Raw genomic sequence first — 21,476 nt, forward strand, 5'->3', positions numbered from 1 at the left:
TACAGAGACTTGTTTTAGCTGGAGGTCTGTCATTGGTGGTCTTCCACGGGAATCTGTATTGGAACCTCTTGCTGTTTGTGATGTATATAAATGACCTGGATGAAAATGTAGATGGGTGGGTTAACAGGTTTGCAGGTGATACAATGATTGGTGGTGTTGTGGATAGCTTATTAGACTGGCAAAAGGATACAATGAGATATAGATCAATTGTATTATGGGTGGGAAAAATGGCAGATGGAGTTTAACCTGGCCAAATGCAAACAGACAGCACACTTTTACAGCGAAGATCCTTAACAGTGTTGATGAGCAGAGGAATGTTGGAGTCCAAGTTCTTAACTCCCTGAAAGTAGCTACACAGATTGGTAGGGTGATTAAGAAGGCACCTGCCCATTATTAGTCAAGACATTGAGCTCAAAAGTCAGGAAGTTATGTTGCACTGTACAAAACTCTTGTTAGGCCACATCTAGGGTATTGTATACAGTTCTGGTCGTCCCATTATAGAAGTGTTTCCCAACCTTTATTTTAGCCCAATGTTCCCCAATACTTTCATACTTGTCAATGCCCCCCAAAGCGCCTTCATATTTGCCAACACCCCTCTTAGACACAATATACTTTCCGGCACCCCCATAGTGTAAAAACATGTCTACCATATACTAACATGAGAAAAGTGATTCCGCTTTAATTTTTTTATTTGTCTTTAAACCTAACTTACACAGTACCTGTGCACTGCACAGCAGCTTCGATGTCAGTGTGGCCCTTAAGCTTGATGGCTTTTAGCAAGAGTTGAAATATCTGGTTCAAGTTGTGACAGCAAAAGCCTCAAGTCCCCACGTGTAACAATGTCCAAGCGGTTTCTGTTTTTCATGAGACTGTGGTTCACTGCACTGAAGCCTCTTTCAACAAGGCAGGAGGATGGAAATGCAATGAAGAGCAGTTTGGCTCTTCTCCGCAGACCAGATAACTTCATATGACAGTGTAGTCACATTTCACCAAAGCTGACATTTTTGAAAAGCATTTTTGCTTCTTCATCATTCTGAATTTTGATAATTTCTTCTTGCAATCTCTTTTCCTGTTCTTCCACCTTACAAAGAAATGGGTTAATTACCCAGTCCAGAATTTTCAGATCGTTCAAATCCTTGAATCGATTCCGAAAATCCTTCCTCACTAACTGCAGGTGTAAGTAGTACTCTTGCAAATCACCTTCTGTGAAAGAGAGTGCCATACATTCCATGCAGGGAAACCATGGGAACATCATTCTCCCAATGTTTTGCTTATATATTTCCAATTTTCTGATAGAAGTGGACACTGCACTTTTTGCTGAGATTAAATTGAAATTCTCACCCAGCAGTTTCATATTTAGAATGTTCATTTTGTCATACAGATCAGCTAGGTATGCCCCATCTCCACGTAGAAGTACAATCTTGTTTCCCAAATTCTAGTCGACTTTGAGCAGAAATTCAACCACGGAGTCAAAAAGATCAAAGTAACATTTTAAGCAGCAGCCTTTTGACAGCCAACACAGTTCAGTGTGAAGAAATGTTCAAACGCTTCATTATAATCTTAGCAAAACTGGTGAAATATTTTGCTATTTAATTGGCTGAGCTTTAATTTTGTTGAAAGCAGATATTACATTGGTCATGCTTTAAAAAAGTTGCTGGCTGAGGTTTTCTGGCTGTGAAATGTTGACAATGAATTACACAATGGATTGCAAGCACACTTGGAATTTCTTTTTTCAAAATGCCACTAAACCAGCATGGCAACCTGTCATATAAGGTGCTCCATCTATTGCACAAGAAATCATGTTCCTAATCGGAATATTTTTATCCTCAATATACATTTTGAGCTCATTGTAGATTGATTCTCCATTGAAAGTTGTTTTTAACTTTTTACAAAAGAGAATATTTTCATAAACTTTTCCATTTTTGATAAATTGTACATAGCCATTAGCAATTCCTGTGCAATTCATTAGCAATTAGCAACACTGTGGTCCCATGCCCATCCCCCACATGATTCATCTGTTGTCAACCCCCAACCAACACATACTCCACTCTCCCCTCCTACCCTGCTCTCATGACTACACCCCTCCCCCACCTGATACCACCACGGTGGGCTTCACAGCTGAACAGGTGAGAAGACAGCTGAAACGTCTCCACCCAAGCAAGGCTGCAGGCCCGTATGGTGTCAGCCCCAAGATGCTCAAAGCCTGTGCCCCCCCCCCCAGCTATGTGGGGTACTTCACCATGTCTTCAACCTGAGCCTGAGTCTCCAGAGGGTTCCTGTGCTGTGGAAGATGTCCTGCCTCGTTCCTGTACCGAAGATGCTGCGCCCCAATGGCTCCAATGACTACAGACCAGTGGCATTGACCTCCCACATCAAGAAGACTCTGGACAGACTTGTTCTAGAGCAGCTCCGGCCTATGATTAGGCCACACTTAAGAAGTTGCAGTCAGTATTCCCCAACTGTTCTCCCCCAAAAGCTCAGTCACTGGCTTGGCTCATTTCCCAATACCAGTTCCAGTATGGCCCTTCCGCTTGTTAAATTACCTAAATACTGATTTAACAAACCTCCAAGGTGCACCAACAAATTCTGCACGTCTAAACCTTTTGTAAAGGAGGTTCCAGTGTACATTGGGGAAGTTGAGGTCACTCACGACAACAACGCTGTTGTTTTTACACTGTTCCCTAATCGGCCCACATATCAGTTCCTCACTGTTTCAGTGGCTGTGGGGTGGGCTGGGGAGTGTCTTGTGGTTTAATCCTATCAGTGATTGCACTTTTTTTTAATATCACTAATTTTTATTGCGACCTGTTGCTGATTACATTTTGACTTTTTAACCCAACCCAGCCACCCCTCAACCCTCATCCCCACCTCCTTCACCACCCCTCTCTATCCCTTCCACCCCTGTTACTTGAACAGGTACATGGATAGGAAAATTTTGGTGGGATATAGGCCAAACGTGGGACTAGCTTGGATTGGGATCTTGGAAATCCAAGGGGCTCATTTTTGTGCTTGTGTGTCTATATGATTTCCTTACCTTGGGGAAAAAGACTGTGACCGTCCACCTCATCTATAGCCCCCTATAAGGTCACCCCTCGGCTTCCTTCATTCCAGACAAAACAGTCCCAGCCTATAACATCGCTCCTTGCATATGTACTGGCAACACCCCGGAGAATCTTTTCAGCACCTTCTCTATCTTAGTCAGATCATTCAGTAGGATGGTGACCAGAACTCTATCCCAGGTGCAATCTCACCAATGTCTTGCACAGCTGGGTTGTGATGTTTTGAGTGTAACTGATGCCCTGATCAATGAAGGTAAGTGTGCTGCATGGTACGCCTTCTTCACCACTCTCAGGGAATGACGGAGTTGTACCCCTGGGTCTCTGGGAATTTGTTAAGCACGTTCAGGATTTTCTCTCAACTTGAGAAGAGGCAAAACTCAACCTCTTCATGGGAAATAAGGCATGAAGGGAATAAGGGAAATAAGAGACTTAAGTATCTTTGGGGAAACCTATTACCATAATACTAACAATTTTAAAACTTGTCTAAGTTCAAATAAAAAATTATTATCAGAGTACATACATGACCTCCTATACAACCCTGGGATTTGTTTTCCTGTGGACGTATGCAGCAAATCTCTAGAATAGTAACTGTAAATGGGATCAATGAAATAGCGAGAGCATAGGAAGTTCTGTTACATTCAAGGCCACAGTGGTGGCGAGATATTCGACAAGCACAAAGATGAACCCTTTACAACACTATCCCAGAACACTGTGGAGAGCCAGGGGAGAAACTTAAGGGTCTCTTGTGAGCATGTTTGCTAGCCATGGGGAAGGGGGAATTAATGTTCTTTAAGAAAGGCTGCAAAGAATTGCATGCAAAAAGACAATGAATAAATTGCATTTAAGAGGCTTTTAGAAAGATGGGTAAATATACTAGGAAAGGAAGGATCATGTACAAGCAGGAAGAATTTAGTTAAAGTCAACATCATGTTCGTACAGATATCGTCACTGGAAGACCCTGGTCCTCTATTGTCCTCTGGTGTATGAGTACTGTGTGCAGTTCTATTTGTGCTCCTACAGGAACATGTATTTGTGTTCCTTAAGGTTGTTATAGCTGGGGGTGGTAATGGGGACAAGCTCCAATATCTATTAAATGTTTCCAATGGTGTGCCCCTCAAATAGTCTCTGACAACCAAGTCCAGCTCCTGGCCTTCACGTGTGGCTTAGCTACTAAGCCCGGTGTAGGGGCAAAGGTGGGTTACTGGCACCTTAAACCAGTTGCTTCAGGCAGATGGGACTTGTCAGTCATGTTTGTAGGAAAACTCTGACCTCGAACCTCCACTGCCTTATGGCTGTACCTGCTCATGGGAAAGGCTTTGGGAGTAAACCCTGAGGGGAATTCCACAGCTGGAGTCTCTAAAGCAGTCCCTACACCCGCTCATGGGAAAGGCTTTGGGAGTAAACCCTGAGGGGAATTCCCTAAAGCAGTCCGACATTGAGTTCAACGCAGACGCAGCTCCTGCGACGTTGCTGGTACCAAACTGTATCGGTCTCTGCCGTTTCTTTGGGGTCATCAGATGCGCAAAGAGGGGGAGCTAGCTACATGGACAACAGCTTACTCTCCTTATTGTACTGTCCTGGCTTGTGACAAGTCACTCTGACAGACGGAGGTCACTCACTCATGGGAAGCACATCATTAAATCGTAGAATGTGCAAAAACAGATTTATGAGTACGTTACCAGGTCTGCAGGATTTGAGCTATAAGGAGAATCTGGGACTTCCTTCTCTTGAGTGAAGGGGGATGAGAGGGCAAACTTATAGAGATTTATAAAATCAAGAAGGACATAGATAAGGTGAGTAGCTGAAGCCTTTTTCCTAAGGTAAATAAATCTAAAACCAGAAGGCACAGGATTAAACTGAGAGGGGGGAGGATTTAAAACAGACCTGAAGGAGACCATTTTCCACACAGGGGATGGAGAGAATATTGAGGAAGTGGTAGAAGTGAGCACAATTAGGACATTTAGAAGAGACCTGGACAGGTGCACGGACAAGAAATGAAAATGGGATGAGCTGAGCCAAGCCGTTTGGCAGGGTTGTGTTGAGTCAAAATGCTTATTTCCAAGTACATACATGTCACCATATACTACCCTGAGTTTCATTTTCTTGCAGGTCTTCACTGCACAACAAAGAATTACAATAGAATTAATGTTGCTACACACAAAGACTGACAAAAAATGTACAAAAGACGATCAGTGTAAATTAAAAAAACAAACAAATAATACGGAGAACACGAGTTGTCGAGTCCTTGAAAGTGAGTCTACGGGTTATGAAATCAGTTCAGTGTTGAGGTGAGTGAAGTTACCCACGCTGGTTCAGAAGCCTGATGGTTGTCAGGTAATAACTGCTCCTGAGCCTGACGATGTGGGACTTAAGGCTCTTGTACTTCCTTTCCAATAACAGCAGCAAGAGAGCAAGGCCTGGATATTGTGGGGGGGGGGGGGGGTGCTCTTGACGATGGATGCTGCTTTCCTGCAACTGTGCTCCTTACAAAATGTGCTCAGTGGCAGGGAGAGTTTGCCCGAGATGGTCTGGGCTGTATCTGCTACTTTTTGTAGGCTTTTCCATTCCTGGGCATTGGCCTTTCCATACCAGACCATGATGCAGCCGGTCAGGATGCTCCCTAGTGTGCACCTATAGAAGCTTGTCAAAGTTTTAGAAAACATGCTGAATCTGTGCAGACTTCTAAGACAGCAGAGGTTCTTTGTAATGCAATTACATACTGGGTCTCAGACTCGATCCTTTGATGTGATAATGCCAAGAAATTTAAAGTTACTGATCCTCTCCATGTCTGATACCCTAATGAGGACTGGCTCATGGGCCTCCGGCCTCCGGTTTCTTCCTGCTGTAGACTCTATGAAGATCTCTTCTCCAGGGCCCTGTACTTCACTGCATGTCCCATCCTGGTTTAATGTTCTAAAATGCATCACTTTGCATAATGTCCCAGGTCACTCCTTCCCAGTCGATCCAAATTCTGCTGTAAGCATTGACAATCTTCTTCACTGTCCACTGTATCATGAGCTTTGATGTCATCCACTAATCCAGGAATATTCTCATCCAATATATTAAAATAAATGACAAACAACAGTGGACTCACACCACTGATCACAGGTCTACAGTCTGAGTAACAACCCCCTGGCTCCTTACACAAAGCTTGTTTTTCTATCTCATTGAATAGCCTGCACTATTTGATCTAACCATCCAGAGCAGCTTACCACGTGTTACCCTGTCAAACAGCCAAGTCCACATACAAAATGTCTACTGCATCGTCCTTTACATTTTTGACATGACTTGCCACACACAAGTTTATGCATATTTATCCCCAGACAGTCCTTGCCTTTCCAAACGCTGGTAAATCCTGCCTCTCAGGATCTCTCCAGTAACCTCCCCACCACTGACATCAGGCTCACCAGCCTGAAATTCCCTGGTTTGTCCCCGCAGCCCTTCCTTAACATAAGCCCCCTTCCAGTCTTCCAGTAGCATACCTGTGGCTAGCCATGATAGATACCTCTGCCAGGGCTCCTGCTGTTTCTTCCCTTGCCTCCCTAACTTTTTAATCTATTAATTTATTTATTGCAGTGCAGTGCATAATAGGCCCCTCCAACCCTTTGAGCCGCATTGCCCAGCATCCCCCAATTTAATGGATGATTTACCGATGACCAATTAACCTACCAATCTTTGGACTATGAGAGAAAACTGGGACATCTGGAGGGAACCCACGTGGTTTCGGGTGGAGAACATACAAACTCCTTACAGGCAGAGGCAGGAATTGAACTCGGGTGGCTGATAATGTAAAGCGTTGTGCTAACCACAAGGCTACTGTGCCTCCCAGGATACATTTGGTCACGCCTCAGGGATTTATATAATTTTACATAACTTCAATGCCACTAGCACTCCCTTTGTGTAAAGTCAATATGTTTTAGGACATTACCCTCTTTTCCATGAATTCCCTAGCCTCTGAGATCTTCTCCTTGGTAAATACATGAGAAATAATAATTTAAGACCTTACCCATTTCCTGTGGCTGCATTAAACCTGCAGTGGCCACTCTATTAGATAGCTCCTACATCTTATAAAGCGGCCACCGAGTGTGTGTCGTGATCTTTTGCTGCTGTAGCCATCAATTTCAAGATTTGACGGACTGTGTATTCACTGACGCTCTTCTGCACACCAACATTGTAATGTGTGGCCATCTTAGATGTGAAGTGGAAATTCCATACCAGCTTGAATTACTGAAGGATGCTCGTTAGTGGTGGCAGGGCTTGAATGCTATCATCTCCTACAAAGTAAAACCAAGCAACATGTGAAGATGAGGCTTCGCTCCCAGATGAGCTCAATGCCTCTTGACCAACAAAACATGGAGGCACCTTCACTAACTCCCACAGCTCCCAGTGACCCTGTGATTTCAGTCTCTGAAAGCATCCTTCAGCAGGGTAAACCCACAGAAAGCATCCAGCCCAGACCGGGTACCTGGCCAAGCACTGAAGACTTGTGCTGGTCAACCGGCTGGAGTATTCACTGAGATCTTTAACCTCTCGCTTCGACAGTCTGAGGTACCAACCTATTTTAAGCAGGCCCCAATTATACCAGTGCCCAGGAAGAACATGGTAACGTACCTCAATTACTTCCATCCAGTAGCACTGTGGTTAAGTGCTTTAAAAGGTTGGTGATGAAGTATATCAACTCCAGCCTGAGAAGTAACTTGGATCTGCTCCAATTTGCCTACCATTACAACAGAGCAACAGCAAATGCCATTTTACTGGCTATTCCCTCAACCCTGGACCATCTGGACAGCAAAGATGCATACATCAGGAAGCTCTTTATCGACTACAGCTTGGCAGTCAATACTAACCCCTCTTTAGAAGTATCAATAAGCTCCAAGACCTGGGCCTCAATACCTCCTTGTGCAATTGGATCCTCGTTTTCCTCACTTGAAGATCCTAGTCAATTTGGATTAGGAGCATCATCTCCTCCACGATCTCCATCAGCACAAGTGTACCCCAAGGCTGTGTGCTTAGCTCCCTGCACTTCCCTACACTTTACACGTATGATTGTGAGGCTAAGCACAGCTCCAAGGCCATATTTAAGTCTGCTAACGACATCACTGTCATTGGCCGAATCAAAGGTGGTGACAAACCAGCATATAGGAGGGAGTGAAAATCCGGCTGAGTAGTGTCATAACAGCAACCTCTCACTCAATGTCAGCAAGACCAAGGAGCTGATTACTGTCTTCAGGAGGAGGAAACTGAAGCAGTCCATGAGGCAGTCCTCAATGAGGGATCAGAGGTGGAGAGGGTAAGCAACTTTTAATTCCTTGGCATATTTATTTCAGAGGATCTATCCCAGGTCCAACACACAAGTGCCATTACAAAGAAGGCACGACAGCACTTCTACTTTCTTAGAAATTTGCAAAGATTCGGCAAGTCCTCTAAAACTTCCATAGATGTGTGGTGGAAGGAATATTGACTGGCCTGGTATGGAAACACCAATGCCCTTAAATGGAATTGCCTACAAAAAGTAATGGATATGACCTAGCCCACCACAAGTAAAGCCCTCTTCACCATCTACAAGGAACACTGTCACAGAAAACAGTATCCAACACCAAGGACTCCCACCTTCCAGGCAATGCTCTCTTCTCACTGCTGCCATTAGGACAGAGGTATAGAAGACCCAGGTCCCATGCTACCAGGTTCAAGAACAGTTATTACAGTACTTTCAATCATCAGCCTCCTGAACCAGAGGGGATAACTTCACTCACCCTAACACTGAAATGTTCACACAACCCATGGACTCACTTTCAAGGACTCTTCATCTCATGTTCTCAACATTTATTGTTTGTTTGTTTATTTACTTATTTTGCATTTACAGAATTTGTTGTCTTTTGCATCACCGTCTGGTATCAGGGTGTCAATGCACAGGATTGTAGACTTAACTAGCTCCATCTTGGGCTCAAGCCTCCGCACCATCGAAGACACCTTTAAAGAACTGTGTCTTGGGAATGTGTCATCCATTATAAGGGCACTTCCCATGCAGGATATTTCCAGTTCTCACTGCTAGCATCGGGGGGGGAGATACCAAGCCTGAAGGCACACGCCCAACGTTTTAGGAATAGTTTCTTACCCTCCCACATCAGATTTCCATTGACCCATAAACACCACCACTATTTCGCTCTTTTAAAGTTTTTATATATTTCTTCTTGTAAATTGTAGTAATTCTGTATGTACAGCTGCCACAAAACAAATTTCACGATACTATGACAGTGATAATAAACCTGATTTTGATTTAAGACTTTCACTTGTGAAGCAGTCTTAAATCTTTCCATATCTATACTAAAGTGAGACAGAAAGGTCCTTTGGCCCACCTACTCTATATTGACCATATCATGTGCCCCACCAGTCCCAATTGCTTGTTTGCAGCCTGTAACCCTCCCAATGACTCACATGTTGCAACTGTACCTGCCTCGACCACTTCCTCTGGCAGCTCATACCCACTACCCTAAAATTGTTGCTTTTCACATCTCTTTTAAATCTATCCCCTCTTACCTGAACTGCCCAACCCTGGAGAAAAGACTATGACTGTCCATCGCATCCATACCCCTTATAAATTTCTTTGAGGTCACCCTTCATTTTCCTGCACTCAGAGGAAGAGGTTCAGTGTGGCCAACCCCTCTCTCTTAACTTGGGCCCTTGAAAACATGCAACATCCTTGTAAACCTCTTCTGCACCTTTGCCATCTTGACAATGTCTTTACTTTAACAGAGTAACCAAATCTGTACATAATACTTTAAGTGCAGTGTCACCAACATCATATCTAACTGCAACATAATGTTCCTTCTCCTAAACTAAAAACCCTAACTTAAACATAAGACCATAAGAAATAGGAGCCGGAGTCAGCCACCTGGCTCATTGAGCCTGCCCCGCCATTCAATAAGATCATGACTAATCTGACCATGGGATTCATCTCCACCTGCCTTCTTGGTGTTCCAAATTTCTTGGTGTTCACCTGGCAGAGAATCTCACCTGGTCCCTCAACACCAGCTCCATAGCAACGAAAGCCTAGCAGCATCTCTACTTTCTGCAAAGGCTGAGGAAAGTCCATCTCCCAACCCTACCCCCCCCCCCCCATCCTCATCACATTCTACAGGGGTTGCATTGAGAGCATCCTGAGCAGCTGCATCACTGCCTGGTTTGGAAATTGCACCGTCTCAGAACGCAAGATCCTGCAGCAGATAGTGAGGTCAGCTAAGATCATTGGGGTCTCTCGTCCCGCCATCACGGACATTTACACTACACGCTGCATCCGCAAAGCTACAGCATTATGAAGGACCCCAAGCACCCCTCATACTATATAACCGTATAACAATTACAGCATGGAAACAGGCCATCTCGGCTCTTCTAGTCTGTACCGATACTTACACTCACCTAGTCCCACTGGCCTGCACTCAGCCCATAACCCTCCATTCCTATCCAATTTTACTTTAAATAACAATACTGAACCTGCCTCTACCACTTCTACTGGAAGCAATACAAACTCTTCTCCCTCCTGCCATCTGGGAAAAGGCTCCGAAGCATTCGGGCTCTCACGACCAGACTATATAACAGTTTCTCCCCCCAAGCTATCAGTCTCCTCAATACCCAGAGCCTGGCCTGACACCTTACTACCCTATTGTTCTATTTATTATTTATTGTAATGCCTGCACTGTTTTGTGCACTTTATGCAGTCCTGGGTAGGTCTGTAGTCTAGTGTAGTGTTTTTTTTTTCCCTCTCTTGTCTTGTTTTTTACGTAGTTCAGTCTAGTTATCATGGTCCTGAAAAACATTGTCTCGTTTTTACTATGTACTGTACCAGCAGTTATGGTCGAAATGACAATAAAAGTGACTTGACTTTTCCTCATAACCTTCCCCTACTGAGGAAGGGCACCTTCTTCACCACCCTGTCTACTCGCGCGAATTGTTCACTTGTACTTCAAGGTCCTTCTGTTTCAGAACACTCTTCAGTGCCCTGGCATCCACTGTATAGGTCCCACCCTGGTCAGAACGTCTAAAATGCACCAACTCACACTTAAGTTAATTTTTAAAAAATTGCCACGCCTCAGTACACTCTCTAACTGATCAAGATCTCAGAGAAGAGTACTTCACTAACAAGTCATACTATGCACACTCACATCCGAATAATTTTCATAAATACTGAAGGAGGGACGCCCCAACCCACCCAGCGGAATTGCCTCTGTCAAACTCTGGGTCCTGACGTTTTCCCCTGAGTACCTCCTCTTGCGGCTTACTCTGCCGCTGTTTCTCCGTTACAGCGAACAACCCAAGTCAGCTAATTATGCCGAAACACCAGCCCCGTGACCAGTTGGTTCGAATTATTCAGTACGTGTTTTCTTTTCTTTGAAGTTGAACCTTCGTTCCAGGAATATTTCACAGGCAGCCGTAAGACAGACGGCAGAGGCCCGCCTGTGCTCTCTGGACAAAATCCAACCGGTTACGCGCTGTGATTGGCCGGCTGCCCCGAGCGGCCGCCGATGCTATTGGTTGGGCGGTCCCGGAGCGGAGCGGAGGAGCTGGTGCCCGTGCCCGTGTGTTGGCGATGGGCGGGTGAGTAACAGTGTATGTGGGCAGCGGCGGGGGTGTTGGTAAAGTTGTTTCGGGGTAACTGTGTTTGGGGCAGAAATGCCTCTCTGTAGCCAACACGGTGACTTGGCTGTTGGGGTTCAGAATTGGCTTGCCCGTTAAAGGCAGCGGATCGAGGGCGATCGGATTGTCTCCGGCTGGCGGTGTTCTGTACCGGAGTCTCTGCCGCTTGCAGTATACACGTACGGTATAAATAGCCTGTATACGTGGGTTAGTGAATTTGCAGACGTCGCAAAGATTGGTGATCTTGCGCTTGGGAGAAGGCGTTAGCGCGACGCATTTTACAGCTCGGGACGTCTCGGAGTTCAATTCCGGCACCGTCCCGTAAGGAGTCTCTTTACATCCTCCCCGTGGATAGCGTGGGTTTTCTCCGGGTCCTCCCGGTAACCTTCCACAGTCAAAGATGTCCCGGGTAGGTTAATTAGTCATAAGGTTGGGGTTAAACGGGGTTTGTCGAAGGCCCTGTTAGGCGATGTTTCGCTAAATGAAATAACAAATAAAGCATACAGCGGCATATACATCAATTGCAGATGGAATTTAATCCGGCCAAATGTGAAGCGATCAAATGCAAAGGATCCTTAACAGTGTTGGTGTATGTAGGGATTTTGGAACCCAAGTCTGCAGCTACACAGGCGACGTAGGGTAATAAAATGACGTCTGTTATACTTGTCTTTATCAGTTGAGATATTTAGTTGGAGAGTGAGAAAATGATATTGTGGCTATATAAAACTAGTTAGGCTGCAATTGGAATATTGTACCCACTTAACAGGCTTTGGAGAGAATATAGAACAGGCTTACCAAAATTCTGCCTGGATGAAGGTGATGTTGGACGAACTTGGACTGATTTCTCTGAATCTGAGGAGAGATCTGATATAGGGTTATAAGATTATGAGAGGCGTAGATAAGTAGAAAGTTTGTTGTTATTCTCTCAGGGACAGGGTGTGCATTTAAGGTCAGGAGGGAAGGTTCAAAGGAGATGTGCAGGGCAAGGGGTTTTTACACAGAGAGGAGGTGGGTGTCTGGAATGTACTTCCAGGGTTGGTGGTGGAGGCATGTACAATAGAGGGGTTTAAGAGGCTCTTGGATGGGTACATGAATGTACAGAAAATGGAGGGATATGGACATCGTGTAAGCAGAAGAGATTAGTTTGGTTTGGCGTTAATTTAGTTGGTTTAATGCAACATTGTGGGCCAAAGGATCTGTGTTATACTGTTGAATGTGTTGTACGTGTGTGTAATATTGAATCTGGTAACTGATTGTGGGGGTAACGTTGTGTCTGAAGCGATAACTATCTCTGGGTAGATAACATCACATGAGTCGGTGGGGTGGGGGGGGTGTGTATTGGTCCAGATTCAGATTCATTTCAATGTACATCGAAACAGGCAGTAAAACGTGTCATTTGCATCAACAATCTGCACGGTCTAAGGGTGTGCTGGGGGCAGCCCACAAGTGTTGCCGCACACTCCAGTACCATTATAGCATTCCCATCATGCTCAGCAGTACAACACAAGACAACAAAACAACGGCAAACAATCCTGTTCCTCCCTCCCACTCATGCAGCATTCCAAACTCAGAACTAGGCCAGATCCAGTGGATTTGGCCGATTTGCAGTCATTAGGCCTCTGATTTCCCCAATGGACTTGCAGACCCAGGTTATGATCGATATCGATCATAGGACTCGCCAATAATGATAAATTAAGATCCCAAGCTCCGAAGTTGTTGATGACGATGAATAAGGATCCTGAACTCTAGGCCTCAAACTCTGGTCTCACCGACTCAGATACCCGGGGATGTCCGGTCCTTGTGCTTCCTGCCCACACGGTCTGTGAACCTGCCGATGACTCGCTGACCTGGGGGTGACCGCCAGCCCTCGGCCTTGCTTGTCTGCTGGTCGTACATCCACGTCGCTGACCTTCAAATATAGAGCAGAGGTGTAGACTCTGGCCTGACATCTAACTTCCCCACATCCCTGTCCCTAAACACTAAACTGACTCCTATCTCTTCTCTCTATCCCCAACACCATCCCTACAAACCTAGAAAACAGCTAGGTCTGGGCCAGAAATTTGACAGAGACCACAGCTCGGCGCCATCTCGACCAGAAGAACTATCCCAGAGCCCATGTGTCTATTGAAAGGTCTTCAGCCTGACGCAGTACCTCTGCTGTTCTTTCTGTGGACAGCGCCTGACCTTCCCAGTTTTCCAGTTTTCGTTCCTTTGCTCCCACATTTCTACCGGAAAAACACTGCAGTCATAGTCCAGTGATCCTGCGCATGTCCACTGCTTCATTCCAGACCTTTATTTAATATCAGAAAATGTTTACAATATACAACCTGAAATTCTTACTCTCCACAGACATCCACAAAACAGTAATGACATTTATTTATTACTTATTTAGCAATACAGCACAGAGTAGGCCCTTCAACTTGTACTGCTCAGCAACCCCAATTAACCTTAACCTAATCACGGGACAATTTACAATTGCCAATTGATTGACCTGGTATGTCTTTGGACTGAGGGAGGAAACGAGAGGACCCAGGGAAAACACATAAAACACATGCATTCCTCAAGCAGGACGTTCAGAGATTCCTTACAGACAGTGCCGGAACTGAACTCCAAACTCCAAAACACCCCAATGTGTAATAGCGTCGCGCTGATCGCTACGCTGCCATAGAGTTTGACGTGCTAGGTCAGTAATGGCGTCTCAGTGAATCCACGGTACTCCTCCCACCCCTACATGGCACTGGTGTCTGGCACCACTGTGAGTGAACTGACCATTCTGACCATTCAGTCCTGTTCCCTGTCCTCATCAGAACGAGCTGTGGCTGTTCTGATTTGCTTTTACGGTTTGTTCCTCCTCATTGGCCATGGGCAGAGAATGAGGAAGGAAGGTTCCCAGCGTTCCTGGCAGCAGGGGAAGGAAGGTTAACAGACACAACACCCTTTCAGGAGGAGAAGATGGGCGAGGGTGGCTGGCAGAGAGAGTGATCGGGTATAGGTGGCTACCCTCTCCAGCAGGGGGTGAAGAGTTTGATTTGGGTACCAAGATCTTAGCAGCCGGAGAGGCTTGGGGAGGGAATTCCAAAGATCGTCCTCACAACCGAGGGCCTGACATTCTGAGAACAATGATGCTCAGGAGTGCGTGGAGGTACGGAGGGAGCGGGGCTGTGGGCGGCGGGGGGGGGGGGGGAAGGGGCGTATGTTGAGGGGGGAGCGGGACCTGAATTTGAGGCTGAGAATTCTGAAGTTGAGCTGCTGCTGGTGAGGGAGGAATGTTGGCCAGGGAGCTGCGATGAACAGAAGCTCGGTCGCCACAAGGTTGTGGGAGCTGCTGGGTACAGAGTGACCAAAGGCATGGGGGAGAGCTGGGAAGCTTTCTAGAGGAGGATCAGAATCTGAATCGGGTTTAATATCACCAGCATATGTAGTGAAATTCATTAACTTTACAAAAGCACTACAACAAAATGCATGATAAATATAGAGAAAAAACTGAATTACGGTAAGTATATTAAGTAGTTCACTTAAAATAAATAGTGCAAAAAAAAATACTGAAATAAAAAAAAGTAGAGAGGTAGTGTTCATGAAATCAGATAGCAGAGGGGAAGAAACTGTTCCTGAATTGCTGACTGTGTGCCTTCAGGCTTCTGTACCTCCTTCCTGACTGTGGAGAAGTAGGTTCTTTGGCCCATCACATCTGTGCTGACTGTTGAGTACCCATCTACACTATTCCTATTTTCTAGCACTCAACTCGTAAGTAGGCAGTTTTGAAATATAATTTTTTTTTCTCTTCCATAAATCTCTTGATTTCTGTGGTCTGTTGTTTCCTCTCTCTCTCTCTCTTCCAGCCCACCAAATGCCTGCACAGTTCAATCTCCCCCAGCAACTTTTCCCCAAACCTGTACAGCTTGGTACATCTATGTATTTTTGAAAGGTATTGAATGAAGCAAGTAACAGTATTCTGTCATGCCCTCAACCCCACTCACAGCCACCACGTGTGAGTGTGTGTGTATCCTCTCTCTCACTCGGCACTGCCTGACCTGTTAGTTAACAATGCTGGTTTTGATGTTCCAGCACGGAGCACCTGAGGTCAGCCTTCGGCCAAATAGCTCAGCTGGACACCTGATTCTGAGAGTTTTGGAAGATGGAAGCTTATTTGCTGGCGGGAGAGGCCCTGCAATGTTTGCCACGATTTCTGGTCCTGCAGTGCAAGTGATCCGGACCTGCTTGTCTTTGAACAGGGAGGCAGCTGGTTAAATGTGGAGTTGCCTACTTTGGGGCAAAGGCTCCAGTCTTGAAAATTCCAGCAAGGAAACCTGGAATTCCCTAAACATAAATGGAGATTAGAATTTAAGCTTCCTGTTGGAGAGTCTAAGAACACATGGTTGTGTGGGAGCTGGAAGTGACTGTTTGCTTCCATTCATCCAGTGCCTGTGATGTTGGCATTGCTCACAATGCAGTCACAGTGGGTCAATATACCACCTAACCCCCAAAAAATTGCAAAAAAAAACATTTTATGATCATTTATTGTACTATTGGATGTGGAGAACAACATATCAAAAGTTGGACAATTTTGACACACAGGGAAGTCTCCAAAAATGACATCAAAAAACAAGATGGCTGCCAGCAGAAAAACATCAAAAATATGATTGCTAACCATTAAATTGCAAGTTTTTTAAAGCTGATGTTTTAATGAATGCACTTTTCACCAATGTTTTTCAAATAACAGTAGTTCCTGGAATGAAAGTTGCAGTTGTACTAATGCCATGACATCATGAAGGACGCAATCAAGGGTCAACTCTGGTATTAAATACTGACATCATGACACATAATATGCCACCTTATGGTTTCTCAGATGCTGTCTTGTTCATCATCCTCTTCTATCACTGGCTCATTTGTCACATTGTCACAGTTGCCATCTTGGTAATGCCCACACGCACTGGTGCATTCCAGCCCATGCTTTCTGCAGGTACACTTTAGTGTATTGCACCCTCCCGAACAGTTGCAGTGAATCATCTGAATAAGTACCTCTGGAGCAGGCCTTTTGTCTGTCGTCACTGGAACGAGCTTTTCCCCCTTCTACCCTCCATCCCCACTCAGACAGCTCCATTTCATCACTACAGCCCATCCATTCTATAACTTGGTAGTAAGTCTGCAGGGAGTGAAATTTACAGGCTGAGGTGGTTGCTGGCAGTCTTTCAGGTGTGATGAAAGTCTTAGCTTGTGCAACTTTCTTGCAGAGCATATTGTATCTGAAAGATGCCAGGGAGTCGTTCTGATTTTCATTGAACAATGCCACCATTGCCCTATAGCCATTGGTTTCCACAATATCCTGTCTTTGCTTTGGTGAACAGAAAGCTTTTGAACAGTCTCTGATTCCCTTTTCTTTCTTGATGATTCTTTGGAACCCCGACTTCTTTCCGATCCCAAGTACTCTGGATGTTGAGTCACATCCGGTAAAGGCAAGGAGAAACCATAGATCATTACAAGTTGCTTCTCTGAGTATCTGCTTAAGGACCTTGATAATATAGGCATTTGATTTTGCCTTGTCCGAGTGGAAATAGAGTTCAGTGCGGTTTGTTACCACTACATGGTAGAGCAAGAGTATGAGGAGATCTGTATCTTCTCCAATGAGGGTGGCAGACATTGTGACGGCTGCTTTTGCAATCTCAACGTTGGCATCTCCTTCAGCTTGAATCACTTCACAGCCTCTCTGTCGCAAACGTTCCATGATGAGCTGGATAATTAACTGCTTGTTTGCCTCATTCGACAAGAAGTCCTCGTTTCTTCCAACAGATTTTGTCGCCCCTGTAATGTTCACCTTGTTCGCGTTCAAATTTCTACTTGGACGCTGATGAGTACAGTCCTTTATGCTTGGCCCAACCTCATAACCATCAAACACTACAGTGGCTCTGGCATAGTGAATGAGGCGTAGTCATCTGCAATTGAACTGTAGATGCACCCCTCCGTCCATTTTAAGCGGTGCAGAAGTGATCCTCCATCTAGAACATAGTGATCTGTCACTGGAGCCGTCTGTGTGACCGTATTGTCCAATTTGGAGGTGACATAGTTTATCACTTCTGCCAGTTGTGGCTTATCTGGTTGGTGCAAGATGTTCTTTGCTTCAGACAAGGACATCGGATATAGACAGAGTTCATAGTTCATCACTTCTTCTAGCTGGAGCTCACCTGTCTGTGACACAACTAGGAACCTCTGGAATAACAACGCCGGATCTATGGTACGGTCTTCAGCAACTTCGACTGTCCTGCTGGATGCTAGTGTCTTGACCTTTGAGCTCCTTTTGTGCCGTCCATCTTCCTAACAATGTCATTTCCTATTGTGAGCAGGTCATGTACATTGACATCCTCATTTGCATAAACCCCTGTGATGATGTTGCGCGATGATTTAACATCTGAAAATGGCATGAAACGTCCAGTTTTGCTGCGACTTTTTCAAAGTCAGCCTCATCTCTCCTCGCTCTGGAGGTGGACAACTCCTTATGTTGTTCACCTGTTGTGGAACTATTCGCAGTCAGTTTTTGCATGGCAAGGTCGTAAGAGGATGACACGGTGGAAGACGTAGTCCAAACTGGTCGCTGGTGCTCTGACATCCCACTTCCTCGTGTTAGGCCCCCTTGGCTTTTCAGTGAGCACGTTAGTGTCGGTTCTATCACAAGATCAGAGCCAAGGCCAGCCCAGTGTTGGCTGCTGCATCTGATTACATAGAACCCAGACTGGAACTTCTGCTGAACCTCAGGGTTGTCACCCTCCAATGCATGCATCTTCAGGAGATAGAGACGAGCCTGCGGGTATTCCCAGTCACATTTTATACCACAATTATGGCACTACCATTGTTAGAAATAGTGAAATATAGCAAAATAAGACCGATATGGGTCTGATTCTTTTCATTGGCAGCCATTTTTTTTAAGTCAGATTTTTTTTTTTTGCTTTTCCACGCTCCGTTTCTGTCCAACCTTTGATATGTTGTTCAGTATGTCTGAAAGTACAAGAAATGACCATAAAACTTTTTTTTGCAATTTCTTTTGGGGTAGGGGTATTTTGCCGCTATATTGACAGCATAAAGATGCACTGTCTCTCTTGTATCCTTGAGAGTGGAAACCCGTCAAGCACTAGAGGGAGGGCATAGGTTTAAAGCAAGAGGGGTAAAGTATAAAGGCACGTCATTTTCACACAGAGTGGTTGGTGCCTGTAATGCGCTACTGGGGAGGTGTGATAGCGATGTTTAACAAGTGTTTCTACAGCCACATGAATGAGATATAGACCATGAGGAGGATTGACATCATTTTGGAATTCTGGACAAGGTAGCTCATTGGATCCAAAATTGGCTTGCTGACAGATGAGACAGAAGGTGATGGTGGAAGGATGTCCTTATTGTCAGAATAAGGCCATTTGGCCCATCAGGTCTGCTCTGATTTATTAACCCTTTCAATCTTTTTCTCCTGCCTTCTCCCGTAACCTTTTACAATCTTACTAACCAAGAACCGATCAACCTCCTCTTTAAATACACCCAATGACTTGGCCTCCACAGTCACCTGTGGCATTGAATTCCACAGATTCGCCAACCTTTGGCAAAATAAATTTCTCCTCACCTCTTTTCTAATGGCTGAGGCTGTGCCCTCTGGTCCTAGACTCCCCCCACTGTAGGCAATACCCGCTCCATGTCCACTCCATCTAACCCTTTCAATATTTGATAGGTTTCAATGAGATTTCCCCCTCATTTTACTAAACTACAGCAAGTACAAGCCCAGAGTCATCAAACTCTCTTCATACATTAACCCTTTCATTCTTGTGACCTTTCTCTGGATCCTCTCCAACGCCAGCACATCCTTTCTTGGATAGCAGGCCCAAAACTGTTTGCAAGTCAAATGTAGCCTGACTAATACCTTGTAAAGCCTCAGCATTACATCCTTGCTCTTGTAATCTGATCTCGAAATGAATGCTAATGCTGCATTTGCCTTCCCCACCACTGACTCAACCTGCAAGTTAATCTTTAGGGAATCTGGCACGAGGACTCCCAAGTCCCTTTTGCCCCTCTAATTTCTGAATTTGGTCTCCATTTAGAAAGTAGTCTACACCTTTATTCCTTCTACCAAAGTGCATGATCGTCCATGTACCAACACTATTCCATCTGCCCATTCCTTTGCCCATTCTCCTACTGTCTAAGTCCTGCAGAATCCCTGCTTCTACAACACTACCTGCCCCTCCATCTACGTTTGTATCATCCACAAACTTGTCCACAGAGCCATCAATTACATCATCCAAATCATTGACACAAGACATAAAAAGAAGCATCACCAACACCAACCCCTGTGGAACACCCTTAGACACCTGTAGCCAACCAGAAAAGGCCCTGTTTATTCCAACTCTTTGCCTCCTTCCAATCAGCCAATCATGCTAGTATCTTTCCTGTAATAGCTTGGGCTCTTACCTTAGGCATTGTGTAGGAAAATGACAGGTGGAACTTATTTCAGAGGTGATTGTATTTTGGGAAGTGGGATAAGGGGGTAGGATGTATGCAGTGATGGTAAGTCACTAAGAAATAATGATGAACAGGGAAATTTTGGTGTTGAAGTCCATAGTTTCCTGGAAGTGACCACGTGGATGGATGAGCTGGTGATGAAGGTAAGTGGCATCCTTGCTCTCGTTTGAAAAATGGACAACCTTCCAGAAACACACTGGCTCGGCCGTGCTCGTGAGATTTAAGTGCTGTGCTGTTAGCTGCACCCCAGGAAGAATGTGGGACAGAGAGCGGACGAGATTCACGGGGACAGTGCCTGGATTGGATAGGCCTGGTTTGCCTTCCATGGAGTGAGGGAGGTCGCGACAGAGAGTGACTTGATAGAAGAGTGAGGCATGGACAGTGAGATGTCAAAAGTCATTAGCAGAGTTTTAAAGTGAGAGGAATTTGAGGGCAAGTTCTCTTTTACAGAGTGCAGTCAGATACAATTACTGCATTTAAGAGGCACTTAGATGGACATTGTATTTATTGTGTTATTTAGAGATACAGTGTAGTACAACACCCAGCAACCCACCTATTTAATACTAGCTTAATCATAGTACAATGGCCAATTAACCTGCTAACCATTATCACTGACATGCCATATATCCTGAAATGTCGTATTACCACAGCTGTACAACGCAATACGTAAGTGGCTGTTACAATAAATAAATAGTACAAAATCAGAGTAAAGTAGATAAACAATTCAAAAATCTCATAGCGGAGGGGAAGAAGCAGTTTCTAAAGTATCAAAGGGTACATTCCTAATTTAGGTAAATGGAATTAATGTCAGTGGACCAAAGGATGGGTATGGACTAGATCAGCCTTGATCAGTGTCCCGACGTTTGTGACATGAAATGCACGTGCTATTGGAATGCTCTGTCATGAAAATCCAAACAAAATAGTAAATATTAGAAATCTAAAATAAAATATTGGAAGGAGACAAAATCTGTGGGAGGAGGAATAGTCATGTGGGGTGTCTTCAGCCTGTGATACTCTGTCTGACTTTCTGAGTTCTTCCAGGAATTTCTGTTTGTATTGTTAAAGTTCTGCAGCTCTTGCTGCATGCAGATAGGGAATGGTTCAAAGTAAGTTTATTATCTAAGTACATATACATCACCATATCAAATCCTAAGGTTTGTTTTCTTGCTGGTAGACTCAGTAAATCCAAGACCCATAATGGAATAACTGAAAGACTGCACCCAACGAGGTGGGCAAACAAGGAATGTGCAACAAACTGCAAATACAAAAGAGAAAAAAGTAACAATTATACATAAA

At 44.8% G+C, this 21,476-nt stretch overlaps 1 protein-coding gene and 1 long non-coding RNA gene across 3 annotated transcripts in view; one reads left to right on the forward strand and one right to left on the reverse strand.

Annotated features, from left to right (window-relative positions):
• Window positions 1-744: 744 nt before the first annotated feature.
• Window positions 745-11,428, reverse strand: LOC132383109 (uncharacterized). The gene is made up of 3 exons (XR_009508547.1): window positions 11,319-11,428; window positions 7,066-7,333; window positions 745-1,672 (listed from the first exon to the last, which is right to left on the reverse strand). It is a non-coding gene; the product is annotated as an uncharacterized LOC132383109 (long non-coding RNA).
• Window positions 11,429-11,570: 142 nt separating this feature from the next.
• Window positions 11,571-21,476, forward strand: part of LOC132383108 (GTPase HRas-like) — a 39,557-nt gene continuing 29,651 nt past the window's right edge. Inside the window, exon 1 of one of the 2 annotated variants that reach the window (XM_059953907.1) lies at window positions 11,571-11,651. The gene's annotated coding sequence lies outside the window, so the exon portion shown is untranslated. Of the gene's footprint in view, window positions 11,652-11,942; window positions 12,100-21,476 lie in introns of those variants that run through there. The other variant, XM_059953908.1, reaches the window with a different exon arrangement.

Source organism: Hypanus sabinus, chromosome 29 (genome assembly GCF_030144855.1).
Source record: "Hypanus sabinus isolate sHypSab1 chromosome 29, sHypSab1.hap1, whole genome shotgun sequence".
NCBI lineage: Eukaryota > Metazoa > Chordata > Chondrichthyes > Myliobatiformes > Dasyatidae > Hypanus > Hypanus sabinus.